This window comes from Mastomys coucha, unplaced genomic scaffold (assembly GCF_008632895.1).
Source record: "Mastomys coucha isolate ucsf_1 unplaced genomic scaffold, UCSF_Mcou_1 pScaffold20, whole genome shotgun sequence".
Classification (NCBI taxonomy): domain Eukaryota; kingdom Metazoa; phylum Chordata; class Mammalia; order Rodentia; family Muridae; genus Mastomys; species Mastomys coucha.
Genome location: NW_022196903.1, coordinates 70,730,154 through 70,753,669, shown reverse-complemented (window position 1 = coordinate 70,753,669; position 23,516 = coordinate 70,730,154). Strand labels below are relative to the sequence as shown.

The 23,516-nt window shown below is 38.8% G+C and overlaps 1 protein-coding gene and 1 non-coding gene across 4 annotated transcripts in view; one reads left to right on the top strand and one right to left on the bottom strand.

Moving 5' to 3' along the window:
- Nucleotides 1–23,516, top strand: part of Ctnna2 (catenin alpha 2) — a 1,113,581-nt gene that overhangs the window by 901,424 nt on the left and 188,641 nt on the right. The gene's annotated exons all lie outside the window — the stretch shown is intronic.
- Nucleotides 3,429–3,535, bottom strand: LOC116100064. The gene has a single exon (XR_004122431.1). It is a non-coding gene; the product is annotated as a U6 spliceosomal RNA (small nuclear RNA).

Genomic DNA, 23,516 nt, shown 5'->3' with positions numbered 1-23,516 from the left:
TGGGAAGGAGTGATATTCATGTTTTCAATGTATCCGACCATTGTATCTCTGCTTCCTCATTACAGGCTATGGGATTATTATATAAAAGTCTGTAAATAATGTATAGACTCCTCAATCATCATTAGAAAGAATGCAGAATATTGGGCTGGACATCTGAGAAAAGGGCTATGTGAATTTGGAGAAGGATGACCTTTATATTCCTCCAATTGAGTCTTGGGAAGCAAGAAATTATAATGCCCCCTTTCACTGTTTAAAAGATATCCTTAAAATTAAGCAAGTTAAAGTTGTTTCTCTGCCAAATGGACCTGTGGCCACGATGAACTAATTGATGTGTTTTCCTCAATGTTCACCGTTAGGTTCAAGATAACTTCCTCTACAATAAATACAATGTTAATAGTTAGTTCTGCTTGACTGAAGGATGCTTTTTAAAGGCTTGTCTGTAGAGCATTGTGTGCCAAGTATCCTATTATTGAAGAAAGCAGGAAGACAAAAGGTGGATCTTCATAGGTGAATCAGGTGTCCAGTAGAAGAGTAAAAAGAAGGGATTGGGGAATTTGTGACCTATATGCTGAATAAGTCCCCTAGAGGTCCCTTCCAGTGATACCAGCTCTATACTGTGATTGGTAATTGTTCAACACTGGTGGAATAGAGAAGGCTGGGTAATACTGTGATTACAGATACTTCTAATTTCAGTGGCTTAACATTGCATAGAATCTCATTTTACTTAATCATCCATTGGGAGATCTAGATGCTGTGGGGCTCTTACTCTTACAACCTCACCTATGGACAGCATGGGTTGATCACTATTTAGAAATGTCTCACTAGTTGTAAGTGACAAGGAAGCATATATGGCCAAACCTGCATTAGGTTGTTAAACTTCCATGTTTGCATAACACAGGTTTTCCCTAATGCTTCACTAACTGAATGACTGAAATTCTTCCCCTTGGACTTCTAAAACTATATTCTGGTACCGATGATATTGCTATGGGGTGGCTGGATAGAAAAACAGAAGATTTGAGCACTGGGTAGGAGCTGGTATATTTGTATAATTTTGAAGTTTGTGTCTCTGATGAGACAGAGAAAATTGTAGATATTGCTTTATCCTATTTGACAGTGTTCCTTTTCCTGCTTAGACTGGATATCAGATTTCTGTTGTAGGGTTCTTCATTCTTCAGAAAGAAGAGCAAGACCATTTTGTGCACAGATTTAAAGTTGCAGAGATAACATTTAAGGTCAACACAGCTGCAATATACTTAGATTTGTTGACAGCACACTCAATATGCATTAATGATGATGCATTTTTCTCAGCTCATGTTGGACTGAAAAAATAGTATCTTGTCTTACAAAGATGATCTAAACAAATTGCTATTCTTTCCGTGTAGACAATACTTTCTTTTTTGATCTCTATAATTTCTTTTATTCAACTCAAGATTCTAAGATCTATGAGTTCTAAGAAGGACCAGTGTGTAGAGATGGCTCATAAATAATGAGTATTAGGCAAGCAATAGTTTTTGTAAAGAAATGGAAATAGAACTTAGCAGGCCAGATGGGTGTTCAGGGTTACATAAGAAGTAAGTTCAGTCCAAGAATCAGGTGAGATGAGATTGTCAAGCAGACTTCCCATATCTGATTCACGGGGAGTAAAAGGTAAGAATTTCAGTCAGTGATGGGAAAGAATGCCCATGTAAGCTCTTTCACTGAGTCAGAGGCTGGAGGCAGGAACTTGCAAGTTGCAAAATGGTATACTACCCACAAATCAACTGTCTGAAGTCATTAGACGCAATTGCCTCCTACATTTGAGCTACAGTAGCTTCTGGGGAAGACTAGGTAACTATTAAGAACTGGACAATAGGAGAACTCTCACAATGCATGCTTTCTTTAAAAAAAAAAAGAATCTTCAAAGACCATAATAGTTGATATTTAAATTTTTCACTCAAATACAAGCAAACTTTCTTCTCTTAGCACTAAGGCCACTTTCTGTAGGATAGTTGAGCAACAAGGGACAGCATGAACTGATGTTTACTGATGTTTAGTTATAACAGTCACTTTTTTACAACCTAGAATCAACTGAAAAAGGAGTCTCAATTAAGGGATTGCCTGGATCAGATTATCCTGTGGACATGCCTAAAGGGAATTTTCCTGACTGCTGGGTGATGTGGGAAGTTCCACCTGAATGTGGCCAGCACTGGTTCATGGCTTAAATCATGAACTGCAGCAGAGATGACAATAGCCTGGTACTACCTAGTGGGCAAGCAGGTGGGTGGCATGGGTAGCTTTCATTACTTTCTTTTCTTTATTGTTGTGATGGTGTTACCACTGTATCAAGTCCCACCTGACTTCTCTGAAATGATAATTGGGCATCTGGACTTATAAGGCAAATAAATACTTCCTCTTCCCTCTCTAATGTTTCTTTTTTGTTTGTTTTTTTAGCATCTCCGTTTTTGTTTTGGTTTTCCTCTTTTTTGTTTTCTTTTTGTTTATTTGGGTGTTTTGTTTTTGCCAAAGTGTCACAGCAACAGAAATAAAACTAGGAGACATGAAAAATCAATAAGTCCATGTACTTCCAGCCTCTTGACTATCTAACCTGAGTCTCACCTATGGGCATTTTGAGGTTAGAAGAGTGTTTTTTGAAGTTGAGCATGGTTTGTGTTTTAGGGGTGCAGGCTTCACACCTCTGTGACTAGAAAACTCTATTAAAGGGTAGAGTTGGAAATAAAAACCCATCTCCTTAAGAACAGGATATATGGGTCAACACTACCTTCTGTGCAACACTGCTAGACTTCCTGGATTCCATTATAAAATCTATTTCTTATTAGAAATCTGGTTCACTTCATTGTGCTTCAAGATTCTGCTCTGTAATATGTGGCTAAAGACAGTAAATGCTTCTCATAGCTTTGTGAGGAACAAATATAGATATACTTAAAATCATTAGAATCTTTTTTGTCACATAGCAAGGGTTTTATAAACTTGATCATAATCATTTTTGTTATTACATATTTCTATGTTCTTATGGTGGTTGTTATTCTAGTACATGTAGCTTAAGATTACCTTTTTCTTAATTATATCCCTAGCTAGAGAAGAAGCCAGAGTAAGCTGAAAACTAAATAACTTTTTTCTGATTAAGGACAGAGAGAACCCTAGTCCTGTAGGCATGCTTGAGGTGGGAATGAATTATCTCTGTCCTATGGTTGTGTGCCTGAATATCCCAGAGGATTGACTGCAGAGATATCAGTGACCTGCAGTTTATACGTCTTGATTATAAGACTAAAAAATTGAAACCCCTTTATTTTTATTTCCCTATCATGCATGTAAATAAATATGTCTTCCCAACGTCCATCCTTGCATTTCTCTTTTTTATCAGTCTATCTCTCCTGACCTCACCTTTTCTTTTTTTTTTTTAAATGCTGTATGTTTATTTCATTCTTGCTAAAAATATGGAACGGTTCACAGATTTGCATGTCATCCTCGCGCAGGGGCCGTGCTAATCTTCTCTGTATCGTTCCAATTTTAGTATATGTGCTGCTGAAGCGAGCACAACCTCACCTTTTCTAATGATTTACTGCTAGGTCTTGGCTTTGGGAAGAAGATGATGATGTGGTCAGTGAGCATCAATTTGTCCATTTCTCTTAGATCCAAATTAGTCAGTTTGCACTTTTTGGAGGTAAACCAAATGGCTGGGGAAGTAGCTTTGTTGTAGTTGGTTTTATTGCCAGCCATCTAGAACATATATAGAGCATCTCCAGGACAGCAGAGCTATAATTTAAGTACTGAATACTCCAGGCCAGCTGAAGTCCAGTTAGCAAATGTTCTTATCTTTCATCCTCTTGAAATATTATAAACCTCAACTCCAGTGGAACCCCAGATTCATCTTGCTTTTGGCTTTGAACACTTGCCTTACTTCTGCTTCTGAGACACATTTTCAAATTTGATGTGTGCTCACCTGGGAGATGGCATTTTAGACTAGGCATCAACTGTTTTCCTTGCCTCTGTATTGCAAAGAGATCCTAACACCTTCCCCTAGAGGAGAAGAGAAGAATTTAGTTAATGTTGGTCTTTAGACACATTACCCTGCCAATAAGTGGCTTGAGAGAAGGTCATTACAGTCTTTTTAAAAATTTCTGTCCAGATATCTCTGAACAGAGAATAGAGTGACCTAAGCTGTGACTGGAATCAACAGAGATCTCTTTCTTCAGATCCTCTTCATGTGCAACCAAGGATATAAACATGAACTTAACAGCTGTCATTTACATCTTATCTTGAGACATATCATTTCCGGATCTGTTTAGATGTCAAGATAACACATAGCTCTACAGTGCTAATACTTAAGTGAATCATAAATGGCCTTACTCTTGGAACAAAGTCCATTTAACTACTTCTCTCTGTGTTGGTAACAGAGAACACAATCAGTGCTCTTTACTGTTGACTCAGAACATTTGTCTACATTTTTAAGATTTACAAAATAATGAAGACAGACAAGCCTTCCTCACCTCAGTTTGGTTGGTCTTTTAGGAATGGAGAACAAGGTATAATTTTTAATTCAAACTGACAAAGGAAGGAAATTAGATTTTCAGGTTGCCATTCATTACTTTTCTCTTATCAAGCAATCAACAATATTTATCGAGCTTAGACTGTGAGCCCAGCATCAAAACAGGAACAATGAGCATAATGTAGGATCTTTGCTTTTACTGTTTGCTTGTGGTGACAAAATGTGATCCAATAGAAATAGCACTTGACTTACAATCAAGAGACCTGAGGACTTGGCACAGTTGTTTCAGTAGTGAAGTGCTGTTGCCTTGGAATTCATTTTTTGAAGCTGTAAAAATTGAGAACCTTATTAATGTACTGGAGAACCTCAGGAAAATGCCATGCCCATCATCAATTTTCTTGTCTATAAATACAATGTTAATGACAGTACCCAATTTAGCTGATGGTTAGCCAGCTAAGGTTAGACCTTAGCCAGCATTATATTAAGGGCACATTAACAAGATATTCTGCTAGTTGATATTTTGCTCTTGCTTGTAATTGAAAGTCCTTGGGAGAAAGAAGACATGAGTTACCCCTCATATATTATATGCTTCATGCATCCATGGTGATAACATTTGGGTGGCTTTCCACCCCATTGTGATGTGTGTGTGTGTGTGTGTGTGTGTGTGTGTGTGTGTGTGTGTGTGTGTGTGTACAGGCATGTTTGGGTGCCTGTGAATGAGTATACACAAGCATGTAAGGCCAGTAGTCAATATCTCATTATTTAGTGTTTTTCATCTAACTATTGGTGAAAGGATCTCTTCCGGAATCTAAAGGTCATAATTTAGATAGGATTGCTGACCTGTAATCTCCAGAGGTCTTTCTGCTTTTTCTCTGTCTCTTTGGTGCTATAACTGTAGTACAGGACAAGAGTCCAAATTCAGGCTATCATGCTTGTATGGGAATCAGTGTTTTAATTGATACATCTCCCCACTCTCTTATGGGTGTTTTTATATACCCTCAAAAGAATTCTTAAAGATGGGTTTAAAAGGACATGAGAAGTTAAAATATTTTTGAGTTTTGATAGATGGTGAGGGACAGAGCTGGGTTTCAAGTTCTGATCTGTTTAATCTTCATGCTTTTAAAACTTTCTGCTAAGGCTCTTGAACCCTTAGTATTCATTCTTAGAAGACCTGTGGATAAAGCAGAGGCTCTTCTTAGTTAACCCCTTAATTCTTTGACTTTGAGTTGTCAAATTTACTGAAATTAGATGTTAGATTGAGGGAGATGTGAGTGGGAATGTGCATGAACAAATTTTTTTTTAATATAATTCTTAAGTCTTTAAGAATCTAATATATGTGTAGCATGTATTTTCATGGTATTCTTAACTCCTCTAAGATCTATCCTGCATTCACCACGCCACCATTTTTTGTCCTTTTATATTTTTTAGTAAAAGATAAAATTGATTTAGTGTTTCTAATAAACATATGGGTTTGGGGACATCCACTTGAGCATGGTTTACCTCCCAGGGATCATTCTCTTAAAGAAAACTTATTCCATCTGCTCAGTACTCATTAACTATCAATAGATGCTCAGCAAGAAGTTAGGATTCATGAGCCTTTTCCCACTTTGTTCTGGGATATTGATTGGCTTGATCTAGCATAGGTTTTTATGGGAAGACTTCAGGAGCGTGGTACTCCTGTCATATTTAGATGACAATATTTTCCCTTAATATTTGGTTCTCTTGATTTTACAATCTTCCCACATCTTCTTCTATAATCTTTCCTGATCCTTGGTTAGGAGAAGTTGTGATATACATGTCTCATTTTTGGTTGAGAACTTCCCTGGCACTAATTTTCTATACTTTGATGAGCTATGTGTTTATGAGTTAACGAGTTGGCAAATACACTAAGGTACATCTCTGATGAGCTCTGAGGACTGATATAATTTGAGTGTACTCCATATTCTTTCCTCTAGAAATTTCAAGAGTTTGATGTTCAATATTGAAATTGGTGCTTTTAGAATTCATTATTTTCTATAGTGGGACAGAAAGGTCACATTTCAATCTTTTACATAAAAATATCCAGTTTTTTCAGCATCATTTGTTAAAGGTGCTGTATTTTATACATTGATGTCATTTTATTTTGACATCAATGTAAAAAAATCAGGTGACTGTAGATGCATAGACTTATGTCTGGGTCCTTGATTTTCCTTCCTTGATCAGTGTGCCTTATTTTGTCTCAGCACTATTATGGGTTTGTAGTGTAATTTAAAATCATAGTTATTAATATATCTAACAGTGATTTTATTGTTCATGATTTTCTTGTCTATCCAGTATTTTCTGTTTCCACATGAACTTTAAGATCAATATTTTTCAATTTCTATAAAAAAATTACATAGGAATTTTGATGGAGCTTTCATTGAGTCTTTAGATTGCTTTTCGCAAGATGGCCATTTTCACAATATCAAACTTATCATTCCATGTGCATAGGAAGTCTCTTTAGCTTCTGGTGTCATCTTTGATTTATTTCTTCATTGCTTTAAGTTTTTCATTGTGGATGTAGTTCAAGTACTTAGTTAAGTTTTCTCCAAAGGTCTTGGGTATTTTGTGTTTTCTGTTTTGTTTGTTTGTTTTTCTCCTTCTTTTCCTGTTTTGGAGGTTATTCTGAATAGAACTGTTTTTCTGTTTCATTTCTCAACTTGACAATTTTCTGGAACTTTTTACCAGTTCTAGGAATTTCCTGGTAGAGTGTTTATTGTCCCCTAGGTTGTGTGATCTATAAATAAGAATATATTGAGCTTTTTAAATTTTTATCCCATTTATTTCCTAATTTTGGATAATTCCTCTAGTTTGAACTTGAAACACCGCATTGAATAAGAGTTGTGAAAGTGGATACTCTTGTCTTGTTCCTGAACTCAGTGGGAGCACTTGAGTTTTTCTCTATTTACTATGATGGTGGCTATCATTTTGTTACATACCGTTTGTTACTGTGTTGAGCCATGTGCCTCTCATCTCTAAAATCTCTTTAGGGTTTTCATTATCATAGTCACCAAAGAAGTCCAGCAAAGTGAACTGCTACAAGAAAAGTTAGGGCCAGTGCTTTATTCCTTCTAGGTTCCTTAACCCAGATGTCTCAACGTTAGCACTGTGGACATTTGATTTCATAAAATTCTGTGTCCCAGAGATGATCTCATATTGTCATGATTTAGTCCCCAAGGTTTGAGATGGAGCCTTCAATCGAGATGATTTTCTAGATGAGGTTAATTGACTTGTAAAGACTTCCATGACTGTGGGTGACACTACTCTATGGGCTGGCATCTGGGTTGAATAAAAAGCTGAAAGCTAGCTAAACACAAAGACTCATTTCCCCGTGCTTCTTGAATGCAGATGGGATATGATTAGATGCCTCATGACCCTGCCATGATGCTTTCCTCCACATGGTTGACAGGACCCTCAAACTTTGAACCAAAATAAAACTCCTTCTCTTAATTTGATCCTCCCAGCAACTTTGTTATAGCAACAAGAAAATAATCGATACACAGTCTTTGGGTTCCAAAGGTTGAGGAGGTGTTTACCAGATTGGAGTTCTTGTGATGGATTTAATTTTATAATAAGAGACTCTAATGCACACTCATTGTCTCTGTCATGTGAGAGTATGCCAAGACTACCACTATGGAAGCCAGAAGAACCAAACCTTGCTGGCATGCTGGTTTTGGACTTTTCAGCCTCTAGAGCTGTGACAAAATATTTTTCTGCTGCAAAAACTACCCAAACAATCCTATTTTCTTCTGTCATCTTGAACATTTCTAGCCTCCACTTATGAATATGAATAGCACCCATATAGTTCCAGATATGAATAGCACCTCATAGTTATGACAATAAAAAAAATGCATGTGGACATGGTTCAGTTTCCCACGGGAGTAAAATTCTCCTGTTTGTTAATCACAGCTCTACCTTTCTTCTGATGTTTACTTAGATGAGAACCTAAGGATGGTGGAAGGCAACTTCATTTTCACCAAATTTAATATTGACTCATTTGTATATTTACGTACAAAGTGCTTCTTTTTTTTTTTTTTTTTGGTTTTTCGAGACAGGGTTTCTCTGTGTATCCGTGGCTGTCCTGGAACTCACTCTGTAGACCAGGCTGGCCTCGAACTCAGAAATCCGCCTGCCTCTGCCTCCCAAGTGCCGGGATTAAAGGCGTGCGCCACCACCGCCCAGCTTACAAAGTGCTTCTTAATTTTTAGAGTATGTAAGAAGTACCTGGGAAAAGAAGGTAAAATAGAAATTCTTCGTTTTCTGTTCATGAGAAGCTTAATACATGAATCTGGCTTACAAGGTAAGACTCTGACTACTGTTATGGTCAGGGCTAACATTGACCTTATTCACATAATTGAAAACTGTGACTCTCAGGAATTAGTAATTGTGGATTTAAGTATTTGTTTTTAAGTTTCTTGGAGTTATATAGGGAGCTGTTTAACAATGCATGCTCTGCTGTCTGATGCACCATTTTCAGCACATGAAGTATTTGGTGAATCATTAAGCCTTTCTTCTCCTCGCCTTCCTCAGCTGTCATGTGGAGAACGGTACCAGCACTTGCCTCAAAACTGGCATTAGATGTGATTGGTTGCATGATGAGTCTTTTGTAATTATTTCTAAATAAAGAGCTCAGTAAATGTTTAGGGATAGTGAGAAAGGTTAATGAAGACTAAAAATGGGCGTGTTGCCATGAAAGCATTGTAAGGATGTTTCTGACCTTTGCAGAAAGCTTAGTATGCTTACGACAGGTTTCTTCTGATTCTTACCAGTCTCCTGGGGATTTATGAAATAGATTTCCCAGGGCTCTCAGCCAAAAGATGAGTTTATTGTATCCTGTGTGCGGTATGGAAGTCAGTCAGGTGTGAATAGTGCACCCAATTGAAAGAGCACACACAGAGAGAAACATACTCTGCTGGAGAAAATGGATTTCTGGTGGACAAACCTTATACTCTTACACATATGCTGTATGGTTGAGTATAGTTGATGTGATTTTCAGTCTATTCTTCAATAATTATAGATTCATGAAGGTTTTATATATATATATATATATATATATATATATATCTGTGTGTGTGTGTGTGTGTGTGTCATACTCATGAAATATTTCTTTATCTTCTAGGTTTTGTTGATTTACTTAGGAGTTTTACAAATTGTGGTCTGAGGAAAAGTTATATGAGACTTTTAAAAAAATGGATGCACTCATTGGAAGGGGTGCTGTGGACTAAAATCAAAATTTCTTGCCACAGGATATTTCAAAAAGTTATATTGTAAACTTCAGAAAATTATGGTTTGTTTGTTTGTTTGTTTGTTTGTTTTAAACTCTGAGACCTCCACAGTTTTCTAGCCAGTAAATCTTGGGTAGTATGGAATTCTTAAGAATGTCAGTATAAATTTTGGTTTCATCTTTCTCCCTATTCTTTTGTGAAAAGTATTTTTTTTATAAAGAAAAAACATTTTCTCCCTTTCTAAATGGAGAAAAAAGGTAAATGTCTTCTGATTACACCACCTTTGCCCGGTTCCATCCCCATATTTGTGATTAGAATTGGGACCATTGTGATCGAGATCATGGTAAAAATCAGTGTTGAAAATAGTTGTTATCTTTCCATTTTGTTGATAAGCTCATCTGTGTGTGGTGTTGTATTATTTTTAACTTAGTAGAGTATTTCAGGAAGGAAAGATTGATAGTTCAAATTCTCTTCTGCAACAACCAAGAAACCCTCTGGTTGAGTTTTTCCCCCCGTATAGTACATTTTCTCCCAGAGCTGACTTCTTTCAGTTTACTACTTCCTGTAAGTACTTTAGTTTGTACATTTGGTCCATGAAATGGACAAACAACAATATCACTTTTTGCCTTCTTCCCTTTTCCCACCACACCCCATCATTCTTTTTCTTTCTGTTTTAAGGCAGGGTCTTATATAGCCCAGACTAACTTTAAATTTATTATGTGCCTCAGGATGTACTGAACTTTTGAACCCTTCTGTCTTTACTTTCTTGAATGCTGGGACTTTGGATGCACTCTGCCTTGCTTGGTTTTATGCTGTAGCAGACTGTAAAACCCAGGGTCTCATGCATGGTAGCTAAGCCCTCTACTAAGTGAGCTGTACCCTTAAGTCTATTTGTTTTCTTTTTCTAACAGATATCATTGCCCCTTCACAAGAGTTCTGGAAACTTGTGAAAGCCTGGAAGCCAGTTACTCATTAGAGAAGTTTTGCTGTGTCTTTGCTTCCAGGTTACACAAAGAACTCCTCAGGATGTTACTGAGTGTTGTATATGCCCTGTTGCTTGAAGCCCCCCAGGCATATGGAAAGGATGTTTACTCTGACAGTGGACGATTTCATTAGCAAAGGCATTCCTCCTTTTCATCTCTTTCATGAGAAATCCAGCTCTTCTCCACTCAGATCCCTCCCTTCCTTTCCTTTTCACTCCTAGGTAACTTCAACCTAATGAGTCCCTACTTGTCCTATGCTTTCAAACAAATACAAATGAGTGATCTGGATATTTTTCAGATCAGCTTAGAATGCCAGCGATGGTCTTCTCTAACATGAAATATAAGAGTGAAGATGACACTGGGGAGTTCGTGGAGAGAAAATGAGAGGATACACAAAAGCCTGTTTTCATCTTCCAGGAAGAGGATGGGGGGGGATGCATTATATTTTCATCCTTAGATTTCTGGAAAAAAAAAACAGACAACTGTGACTGTGTCAGTAGTTTATTCTGCTGCATATTCATGAAAAAGTGTCAGATAATTAAACAGGACTCTACAGAACCCCCATGACTGAAAGCAATTCTAAACAAAGTCAAATTTCAGGAAAAGGCATGACTTAGTTGACTAACAACTTTCCAGGAACTCTTAGGTCCTTGTGTGATTTAGTCATGGACATCTGTCTGTCCTGTCAGCTCCTCTGTGAGGATCTCAGACTGTATAAAGGAGTTTCTCTTACTCGAGACAGCCACCATTTCTCTCACAAGCCTGAATTTAGGGGGTAAGAGAGAGGGGATATTTTAGGATAATGTTAAACAAGGAGTAAATTCACTATGTTCTCTATCAGTCTCAGTCATAACCTGAAAATCTTCAAATAGTCTAAGAAATTAAACTCTTGTTTCTGAGGAGCATTCAGCAAAACAGAGAAGATGCTAGGATTTACTTTAGTGCCTTGAATTCACGTCACCTTTGTGTGTGTGTCTGGACTGATCATTAGTATCCCCCAACAATCTTCAAAGATGCTGAGACGGGACCCACTCTAATTTATATAGTCTGGGGTAAGACCCAAGTACCAAAGATTCAAAGTTCCCACAGGTGGCATGAATTTGCTTACAGGCCTGTGAACCTAGCTGAACTATTTGAATAAACCTCTTTACTGAATGACATTTTTTATTTTTTTTTTAAATATTGAGTCATCTTCTTGCTATGCAGGAAGCTGACATATCAATGCATATTGAATCATATTTAGTAGGTTCCCCAAAACCTGGAACCGTAATCACTATGCTTAAAGAGTAGATTAATCATTGCTTTATTCCCCCATTCTCCTTTCTTTTCATCTTTCTCATTGTGTCCTGGGTGTGAAGGTGTCCAGTATATGTGTGTGTGTATGTGTGTATATGTATATGTGTGTGTGTATATGTGTATATGTGTGTATGTGTATGTATCTGTGTATGTGTGTGTATGTGTGTATGTCTGTGTATGTATGTGTATGTATGTGTATGTGTGTGTATGTGTGTATGTGTGTATATGTCTGAGTGTGTGTGTGTGCGTTTGTGTGTATGTGCTGGGGGCAGAAGTTTGTTAGGTGACTTCATTCATCAAACTCAACTTTATTTATTCCTTTATTATTATTAATGATTATTTTTGTTCTTTTTGAGATGGGGTATCACTATGTAGCCTTGCCTGGACTCAAATCTATCTGGACTCAGATCTATCTGCCTCTGTTTTCTGATCAAAGATGTGCTCCACCAGATCCAGCTATCCTATTTTAATTTTTCAGACAGTGTCTGAGCCTGGAGCTCAGTAAATTGGATGCCAAATGGTCTTTTGGGAATTTTTCAGAATTGGGGTTACAGATGAGTACTACCACACCATGCTTATTCATAGATGTGGGGTATTTGAACTCAGGAACTCGTGCTTTCATAGCAAGCACTTAACACAGTGAGCCACCTGCCAAGCTATTCTTCCTTCCTCTTAAACTCCCACTTATTCCCCCCTTCTTCTGTATTTTATGGCCAGTTCCTGCATGCTATTCATCATCTCCCGTGATGGTGATGCTGATGGTGGAGTTCCTGGAGCATTGTCCTTCTCTTCTCAGATAATGGTGATTTTAGTTTTCAAATTTGGTCTAGATTGTCCCATTGGCTTCCCTATCAGTAGAAACCTGCATAAGAATGGAAAACTTAAAAGTCAAAGGGCATCACTTCTTGATCAGTTTTGTTCCTGTAGCAGGAATGCCTGTTTCCTGCAAAAACATTATAAAATGCGGATAGATGATGGGAAGAAACAAATGTGAGAACCCTGCAGTTCTGCACTTCTTCCTTAGAATTGTCTTTGCCTTCCTTCTGTCTCTGTTGTTTCTAAAGAACTTTCCAAACTTAACATGCTTTTTATGCATCCTCCTCTTGGCACTTTTTAAAATAGAGCCTTTGACTGTACACTGTGAAACAGGAGCATTGATGATTTTAAAGTAACTCTGTACCTTTGAATTCTAAACTCAGATTTAGAACTTTTGACATTAGAATGACTGGAATTTGTTTAATGATAAATGAGGATTCTGATTCTTGGAGAGATTAAAGAGCACACTGTAATGTGGAACTAGTTAGGGACAGACCTAAAGAAAAAAACTTAGCCTTGCTCAGTTCGAGAGCCCATGTGCCACTCTGTGGTGCCTGTGCTACGTGCCAAGTGTATGGCTGTAAGTTTTATATAGATGCTTCTGAAAGTATGCAGAATTGTGTCTACACAAGAGACATGAGTGTTGCCTAGCTTCTTGGTGTGATCAAAGAGATCAAGTGCTGATGAATTTCCTAGGTAGTTTGGAAGCAATTCCACTGATCAATGTGTGTACCATGTTATGTTTTATCTTCTCATAGTGCAAAGCCATGATGTTTCAAATGTACATAGCTATTAATCATGTGAAGAGTGTTGACTAACATATCAGAAGTTTTGACTTATAGAAGATGAGTTTTTTATTAGATATTTTCTTTATTTACATGTAAATTTCTCCTTTCACAGTTTCCCCTCCAAAAAACAAAGAAACAAACAAAACGACAAAAACAAACCCTGTTGCCTCCCCGTCCCCATGCCTACTACCCCACCCTCTCCCACTTATTGGCCCTGGCATTCTCCTACACTGGGGCACAGAACCTTCACAGGACTGAGGTCCTCTCCTCCTATTGATGATCGAATTTGCAATCCTCTACTATACACATGCTGCCAGAACAATCAGACCCCTCCATGAGCAGTCCTTGGTTGGTGGTTGAGACCCTGGGAGCTCTGAGGGTACTAATTAGTTCATATTGTTGTTCGTCCTAAGGGGCTGCAAACCCCTCAGCTCCATAGGTCCTTTCTCTAACTCCTTCATTGAGGTCCCTGTACTCAGTTCAATGGATGTCTGTGAGCCTCTACATCTGTATTAGTTAGGTACTGTCAGAACCTCTCAGGAGATAGCTATATTTAGGCTGGCTTGCCATTCCTTCAGTCTCTGCTCCATACTTAATCTCTGCAACTCCTTCCATGGGTATTTGGTTCCCCATTTAAGAAGGAGTGAAGTTTCCACCTTTTGGTCTTCCTTCTTGGGTTCCTTGTGGTTTGTGGGTTGTTCTTCCTGTATTCCAGCCTTCTGGGCTAATAACCACTTATCAGAGAGTGCATACCATGTTTGTTCTTTTGTGATTGGGTTACCTCACAAAGGATGATATTCTCCAGATCCATCCATTTCCCTAAAAAATTCATAAATTCATTGCTTTTAATAGCTGAGTAGTACTCCATTGTGTAGATGTACCACAATTTCTGTATCCATTCCTCTGTTGAGGGACATCTGGGTTGTTTCCACTTTCTGGCTGTTATAAATAAGGCTGCTATGAACATGGTGGAGCATGTGTCCTTATTACCTGTTGGAGCATCTTCTGGGTATATGCCCAGGAGTGGTATAGCTGGGTCAAGAAGATTGAAATAACTCCTTTTATCCTATCAGATCACCATGGACTAAGGCTGCTCCTCAATAACAACATAAACAATAGAATGCCCACATACATGTGGAAGCTTAACAACACTCTACTCAATGATAACTTGGCCAAGGAAGGAATAAAAAAAGAAATTAAAGACTTTCTAGAGTTTAATGAAAATGAAGCCACAACATACCCAAACTTATGGGACACAATGAAAGCAGTCCTAAGAGGAAAACTCATGCCTCCAAAAAGAAACTGGAAAGAGCATACACCAGCAATTTGACAGCACACCTTAAGGCACTAGAACAAAAAGAAGCAAATTCACCCAAGAGGAGTCAAAGGCAGGAAATAAACTCAGGGCTGAAATCAACCAAATAGAAACAAAAAGAACTATACAAAGAATCAACCAAACCAGGAGCTGCTTCTTTGAGAAAGTCAACAAAATAGATAAACCATTAGCCAGACTAACTAGGGGGCACAGAGATAGTTTCCTAATTAATAAGATCAGAAATGATAAAGAAGATGAGTTGTAAGGTATTCGTTGATAATTGATAAAGCAAATTGTCTGGTGATTTTTGATGAGGTTATGTGTGTATATGTTTGCACTTTACCATATATATGAACAGAGTATATGCACTTATGTGTACATGTGTTGTTGAAACAGAATCTCTCACTGAAGTTGAAGCTCACCCATTAGCTCTACAGGCCAGCCAGGAAACCCCAGAGACCATCTTGTACTCTCTATAGTACTGGGGTGATAGGCATGTGGGACACCACTATGTTTTTAATTTAAGTTAATGCACTTAAGTCCTCAGGTTTGTGTAGCAAGCACTTCACCAATTGAACTGCCCATGTGACCTGAATCTGTGGGTGCTTAATGAAGTGACAGGGTTGTATATTGTTATGTCATATGAAATATAGTATGCAAATTTTTTCAGTTGTATCAACATGCATTGTTTTCTTCCTTTTACTTCATCTATTAATATCTAGTGTGGTGGTCCCCAGTTTGGGGCATGATGGTTTCACCTAGTAAAGCTGTGTTGTGAGTATGCAATGAAAAGTTTGAGGACCAAGCTGTGCTGGACTGATATCCTGTTGTCCTTTAGCCCAGATAACAAAAATAGCTTTTCCTTTCTTCTTTATGTGGTGTGTGTGTGTGTGTGTGTGTGTGTGTGTGTGTGTGTGTCTGTGTCTGTGTGTCTGTGTAGCATGTGCACTGGAGACATGTGCAGGTACATATATACATATAGAGGTTGGGGACAAAGTGTAGGAGGAGCTGTTCTCTCCTTTCACCATGCAGTTTTAGGATCAGACTCAGATGACTTAGACTGGCAGAAAACATGTTTACCTTCAGAGTCACCTTGTTGACCCCCGAGGAATGCTTTTGATAATTATCCTTTTTGGAGTTATCACTTCACCTATCGAGCTGTGTCCTTTATCCTTGCTAGGATTCTCTGATTCCTCACTTTAGAAAAAAAAATTAGAATATCATACCTGCTTTTTTCAAAACTATTGGAAGGCTATTTTTTCAGGTGTGTGCTTGCACTTCCAAGTTTCCAGGGTAGGCAGTCTTAAAAGATTCTTATAGGTTCTCCATGTAATCAGAGTCTTCTAAGGGCACACATTGGTGGCAGATCTATATTAGCCTATGGTTTATGGTGATTAAAATTTGATATAGTGCAGAAAAATCAATAGAATTACAGGGCAAGGTGGTAATTTGCAGCAAGGGAACTTGAGAGGAGTATTTCTATTTCTGTTTTATAGTCTTTTTGTCTATTTGTCTTACTCAAGCCACCTGACCATTAAAGTGTCAATGTTTTAAAAAGGAGAGTATTTTTCCCCTCTCATTTTGAGAGAAATATATTCATCTCCTTTATGTCTCTCTGGAAATGTTCGCAGCACTGTCTTTTGTGTGGTCTTCATTCCTTCCCATGGTCTACTGTGCCATTGTGTATAAGAAGCCAGGTTTGTGATACTGGTCCATGGCCTCATTGTCACAGTTCCTTCCATTCTCTCATTCTGTACACCGGAGTCTATGTCATTGGGTAGAATGTAAATAGTTGCTGCATAAGTACTTCTGTTGCATATGTGGTCCAACTCATTGGTTTAGAACTAGCAATCTGGAGACTAAGGTAATGTTTTGTAATGATTTCTTTGCTCATTTGTCTATTGAGATAGGGTTTTCATGTAGCTCAATGTGGCCTTGAACTTGACAAGTAACTAAGGAGAATCTTGAGCATCTTTCTTCCTCCCTAGTGCTGAGATTGCAAGCTTGCACCAACATGGTAGTTGTACATGTTGGTGTGGATATAGCCCAAGGCTTTATGCCCAATAGACAAGCTGTACCAATGGAGCAATAGTCTCCCTCTCCAGATTAAAAACTCACTTAAAATTTGCCATACATTTATAGGCACAGGCAAATTTGAGTGATTGTATTAGTGAATAGAGAAAAATTAGCTCATGTGAGAAGAGTAACAATCAAAATCCATGCACCACATATTTCATAATGTTGGTGCTTAGGACTTCATTTCTCTCAAAATAAATAATGACTAACCTCAGTAGGATTAGTTTCTTTGCCTGATGTTTAATTTTAAATGCAAGGAAAAAATTTCATGTGTATTTAGATCATGGTGTAGCTAGATTAGGTTTAAGATAAGCTTAAAGAGAATGGCTAAGTAAGTATTGGAACTCTATCATACACAAAACCTCAGAATGTGAGAAGAGTTATATATCAATATGTGACTAATTATATATTACAAAGTACTCTGGCGTTATACCAAGAACATAGCAGCTGTACCATAGGATGTCACACATGATAACATTGTCACCTTATAGATGGAATAACTGAAATTAGTTGCCTCACAGATAATCAGATTATAATCAGGTCTCATAGATAGGCTCATTTAACTCTATTTCCTATTCATAATCAGTTATGAATTGGAGATAATTCCATTCATTCCCTTTTTTGGTCAGCTATAGTCACTACTTTGCCTATTTGGCAAACACTGTGCTAGGCATTGTAAGCCACAATGAGTAAAATGGACATGATCCCTGCTATGATGAACTGAGAGACATATGGTTGTATTCTTGTAGGCCACATGACCAGCAACTTTAAACCTAGTGGTTCGTAAAATGCCATCTGTCACCCCAATCAGTCAGGTCTCAAGGGGCTGAGTCCTAGAATGGGTGAGGTCCTCTGGGCAGCTCTCAGCACTGTAACCTCTCAGGAAAAATTGATCCAGCATTTGAGCTGTATGCACTGTATTATCGATTTGTTCTAGCATCCGAGCAAAAGCATCGTGTGCACAGAGAAGTAGGTATCAAACGCTCTTTGTAGGCTGTGCTGGAGAAGAACCTTGTAGGCAAATGTCAAGTTTTAAAATCAGGGGAAATGTGTGTTGTCATGGAAATAATTTGGATTCATTTGTGGGTGTAGGCTTTAATTACCCTAGTAACTTGATGTCCTTTGGGCCTAATAAGAATTTGTCTTTGAGAAATGGCAGATATATTTTGAGGTATGGCAAACCCATCCAATTTTTTTAAAAGGTGTGGTATAGAATGAGGCAGAGCTATCACAATACAGAGGGAATGGATAGAGTGGGTCTTAAGATAGACTAAGCTGGAGTTCAAATTCAGAGTCTGGCCTGTGAGGAAGACAAAAATGTACAGGCAGCCATACGCAATGAACATCTCAAAGGGTTGTGTCTCCTGACTTCCCACAGGCACATTGTGAGCTAAAGTTACTACAGCAAACATGGAAACACCAAGTGGCTTTCCCTAACAGTGCAGCAGCTGAACTTCCTATTGAACTCCTGTCTAATGTGTCCTAGCTGAGGAAGTTTGCAAAGTAGAGTAGGCAGAGTACAAGTTGTTATTAGCTGATTGGGTTTACAGGGCCGATGGCTACTGATAGTGACCATCTCCATTACCTACACTCCTAAGACAAGCACCAAAGAATTGTTATAAGTGTCAGACTGGCTTATCAGCACACATGTTACAATGATAGCAGTCGGTGCAGTCATTGCATGGAACCTAGCATGGTGTAGTCTAAGCAGGCTTCAGATGGGCCTTCATATGAAGTGAGTTTCCCCTGTGTGGACAAGGCTCACTTAAGACAGCATGTACATGCATAAGTGCATGTTTGTGTGTCTGTAGGTATATGTGTGTAGGTGCATATGGATGTGAAACCATAGGAAAACATCAAGCACCATTTCTCAGGCACCATCTCCCAGTTTTATTTTTCAGATGGGGTCTTAATGTGTCCTACAATGCATCAAAAAGGCAAGGCTGGCTGGTTTGGGACCCCTGCAGATCTCCCCATCTCCCAGTCTTGGAATTAAAAGAATATGGTACCAACCCTTACTTTTCATAATTTATGTATGTATGCATGCATGACAATAGAGTCAGGGTACACTATTAAATGCCATGGGTGTAGAGGTTAAATGACAGCTCTGAGGATTGTTCTTTCTTTCCAACCCATTGAGGCAGTCTCCTTGTGTTTTGCTGTTGAGCTATAGACATTATGATTCTTCTGTGTTTGCCTCTACCTCTCTCATGGATTACAAGCAAGAACCATGTGATCTGCCTCTTTTTAAGGGCCAATTGGAGTGGGGTTCAAACTCAGGGACCAGGCTAAGACAGCTAGTGTTTTTACCCACTGAGCCATTTTGCTGGCCCCACATCTAGGTAGTGCTTTTTTAAGATGTGGTTTCTTGGGCGTTAATTCAGATCCTCTGGCTTATATGGCAAGCACTGTACCTATTCTCTCTCAACCTCGCACCTTAACATTCTGTAAGGTCCACAGTGACTATTTAAAGAAAATGAGACCCAACAGAAGAGCAAAGCAGAAGAAAGAAATCATTCTAATGCCACCACTAGGAACACAGGAAAGACCACAGAATGCTTCCCTGTTTAGAGGGAAGGAAGCATAATGTCTCGTCTTACAGTTATGACAGTTCAGACAGCTGTGAGCCATCAAGCAGTAGCTGCGATTTGAACAGGGGACCTTTGGATCCACAGTTGGTGCTCTTACCTGCCGAGACACTGCTCTAGCATTTGCCATACAGTTATACTAGTTATTAATGGGTGGACATAGAGATTCAGGTAGCATAAAGCTGTTTCAACCTGAATGATTTGACCCTTTCACCTGAATGTAAACTTCTATTTGCCACCCCCTATCTTTTGCTGGATGGCAATTGTCAAATTTTTGTGCCATCAGGAAGTACCCATTCAGTGGGTACAGCTGCCAGTTCTCACAGATCTGGTAGGAACCCTTCTTGACTGGAAGAAGAAAAATGATTTCAATCATTTAGAAATTAGCTGCATAATTGTCAAAACTCTGGCTCACATTAGCATGCTGCTGGGGAGACCAGAAAGGGCAAAGAGCAAGACAGCAAAACACGTCAGAGCCCCATTACAATTAGAAAGGGAGGCTGGGGAAGAACAAAGGGAAGCCACATAGCTGGTTGTCCTTGGTCCTACTTGTTCTTTATCTTTCAGAATGTTATTGATTTGATTGAGTGTCTTTATCTAGGTCTGAGGGGATCTAATGTGAGGGAGGAGGCTGAAAGGATCAAAAGAGAAAGATTTCCACTCAGAGTGGGAGGAGATTGTCTTTAAAAGGAAAAGGAACAGGACCAGAAGGTTCATGGGTCTATGAAGAACCTCCTCGAAGGTAAGCTGGGGCCAGACTGCCAGACTGAACCTCATGTGTCTCAAAGTACACCACAGAATGGAGAAATTATAGCCCTTACCTTTTTTGTTGAGCACATCAAAAGGATAATATATTCTTCGCACTAGGTAACAATCATAAAATATAGTTATGAACATCTTTTTCGATCACAACACATAGATAAATCTTAAGGATATTCATTCATTCATTCATTCATTCATTCATTCATTCATTTGTTTCTCAGGTAGGGTCTTGCGTAGCCCCAGCTGGCTAGCCTCAAATTTGATATCTAGTAAAAAATGACTCAGAACTCTTGATCCTCCTCTTGAAGCTCTGGATTATAAGTACAAGCTATTATGCCAGGTTTTATCCAGTACCAGGGACTCAACCTAGGGCCTTGTGTAAGCTGGGCAAGCAACTCTAATAACTGAGCTAAATCTCCCAGCCATTTTTATTTCATTTTATTTCATTGCTCTTTGCAGTTAAGCAATTGGACTCTTCGGTTCAGCCAGGGCGGGCAGAAGAGTGATGGGCAGAGTTCACAGAGGCCGAGTCTGGGCAGGCACTGTGCGTACAGGGCCTACTTCTGAGATCTACAGGGCACTGTGTAGAACACTTAGTCTCAGGTCTCCATCTGTAGCCTGTTACATGGCGTGTTGAGCTGACACATGGCATGGGGCCAGCCCTGGGCATTTGATCACTGTCAACTTCCCTGCCTAGTCCAGATTGGCGGACTGAATGGCAAACAGTGCTTGCCTTTCTGATGATGGCCTAACCCTGAAAAGGCTCCAGGCCATAGGTCAGAATGAAAACAAGGATGCTGTGAAATCAAATCAGAGGGTCAGAGCTCAGGGCCCTCTTTTCACAGATGAGGAACTGGAGGCTAAGGACAGGGGAAGAGGATGATGGATGGAGTCTATTCCCCCACTCGAACAGCAGGACTTGGACTGGAAATTGAGTTCTCTTCTTCCCAATTAGTGATTGCTCATTTCAGCTCACTAGCAGTCATCCAGCAAATCTAGCAAATGAAGAGCAGCAGACTTGTTAGGAGGGGTGGAAATGAAGAGCAGGTTTATTAGGTGAGAAGGCAGAGAAGCAGTGTTTTTGTACCTATTGATGAGACTGACTATGATGGCGTACTGTGTATGTCTATGTCAAAAAGGAAGGCCCTTCATATTGATGGGAGGGAGGACACCAGGAAGAGGTGGTATGAAAAACATTAGGAGAATTGCCTACTTAGTAAGTGTGTTAGTGCATGGGCTTGGGCAGTAAGCCTGTCCACAGAATGTCTAGGAAGAACTTTGTACATCCAGTACCTGAGGAGATGAAAGCAAATTTAGCATGAAATTTTGTGTCTGAGCAGAGAAGAATCTGAGACTAATATCAAGGTCTCCAAGATAGGATGTCTCTGTGAAATTGCAAGTCAGTGGATGTGTGTGATTCATGTCCCAGATATCTGACCTATGGCTCCTTTCACCTTCCTTCCATGTCTTCCTGGGGAGAAATGTTATCTCACAGTTTCCTTTTTTTCACACTGTGAGGGAAGCCATGATGGGGAATTTACACTAAAGTGGCAGTGACTAACACATTTTGCTGGAGTGTCTTCAAGCTGTAGAATGAGATTGAAGGGGAAGGCAAATTTTTACTTGGAACCCACTATATTCATGTCTGGAATTCCCTCACCTAACTCAGTATTTCTTCCAAGGTCACAATGAAACCAGAATTAAATTACTTGATGGAGAACAGGTCTTGCCAAATCTGTCTATGATGATGGTCTAAGTTTTATTTTATTTCTTGTACAGAGTTTAATACTATACTTCCCCATTGTCTCCATTGCTTGGTCTTTCTGTTTTCTCAGGTGTTCCTCAGTTTTTGTTGCTCTTGTTTAAAATTCAGATGACTGCCAAATTCCTTGCTTCCTAAAGATGAGTAATAGTCCTCTCTTGAAAATGTGAAGGAAAAAAAATAGGTCTTTTCACACTGGCTACTTCCTTCTATAGTTTGAGTGGTCTGCTGAGGAGAACGAAGAGAAACAGCTATCTATCCATTTTTTCTGTGTAGGTATCAGGACTTACTGACAACAGTTACTGAATGCTTGGAATCCATAGAAATACTTAATTGCCCAATATTCTGAAAATATATTGTCATAGTAGAGGACAACCTTGCAGGACTGGGGAGGTCGTTCAGCTGTTTGAGTACATGCCTAGTATGCACACAGCCATGATCTTGATTCCTAGCACCTCGCAAACTTGATGTGGTATTACATACACATAATTCCAGAGTATGAGAGGAAGATCTGAAGTTAAAGGCTATCTTTGGTTACATAGGGAGTCCAAGACCACCGTAAATTACTTGGATCCCATTATTTTAGTGAGGGAGCAAAGTTTCTAAGAAAAATGAATAACATGTTAAACAGTTCTTTAACTTAGAGCTGCATCTAGAAGGTGGCTCAGGTGTCTGGCTCTTGTCTGATGGTGAAGACCACAAACTTAACTGTTCATGTCCATGTCAAACTCCACTATTAGAAAGGCTACTGGATATTGGAATCTCACATTGAATCTTTGAAAAAAGAAATGTTTCAATATTTTTCTCAAGGTGGTACAATTAGGATAGTTGATAAATTATCTCCAGCAGGACAAAGAAATTACCTAAAGAACATACATGTTTCAGTTACTCACATTGGGATGTATTTTGTGGCTGATAATGCCCAGTATTTATTAATTAGGTGCAAATGACTAAAAGTGAATTCATTTATAATTAGCGGAATAAGAAATTTAGACTGAAGTAGGTTGTGCTAATATGTGTCAACTATTGTAAATGTATTTTCAAGATGCTTGAAACAATTAGACATGGATTTGTAAAAAGAAGCAAGATTCATTAAAACTGCTAGGCTGTCGATGTACTTATAAACCATAGTATACATGTATGTTGGTTTGTTGGAAGTGCTGAGACAGGAAACTCAGTTTTCTGCTTCATTTTGCAGTCTTCCTTCTGAACCTGGAAAATTCTCTTCTTCTGTATTGTTGAGAGAACACTCCTTTCTGTAGTGTTCAGCCTGCTCTGAGACCTTCTCTACCCCAGGTTTTACACTAGGATCATCTACAAGCCCATGGACATTACACATACCTACTCCAGTTGGTGTTTGGTATAGACACTGGCACATCTTGGTAGAACTTTGTAATTCTG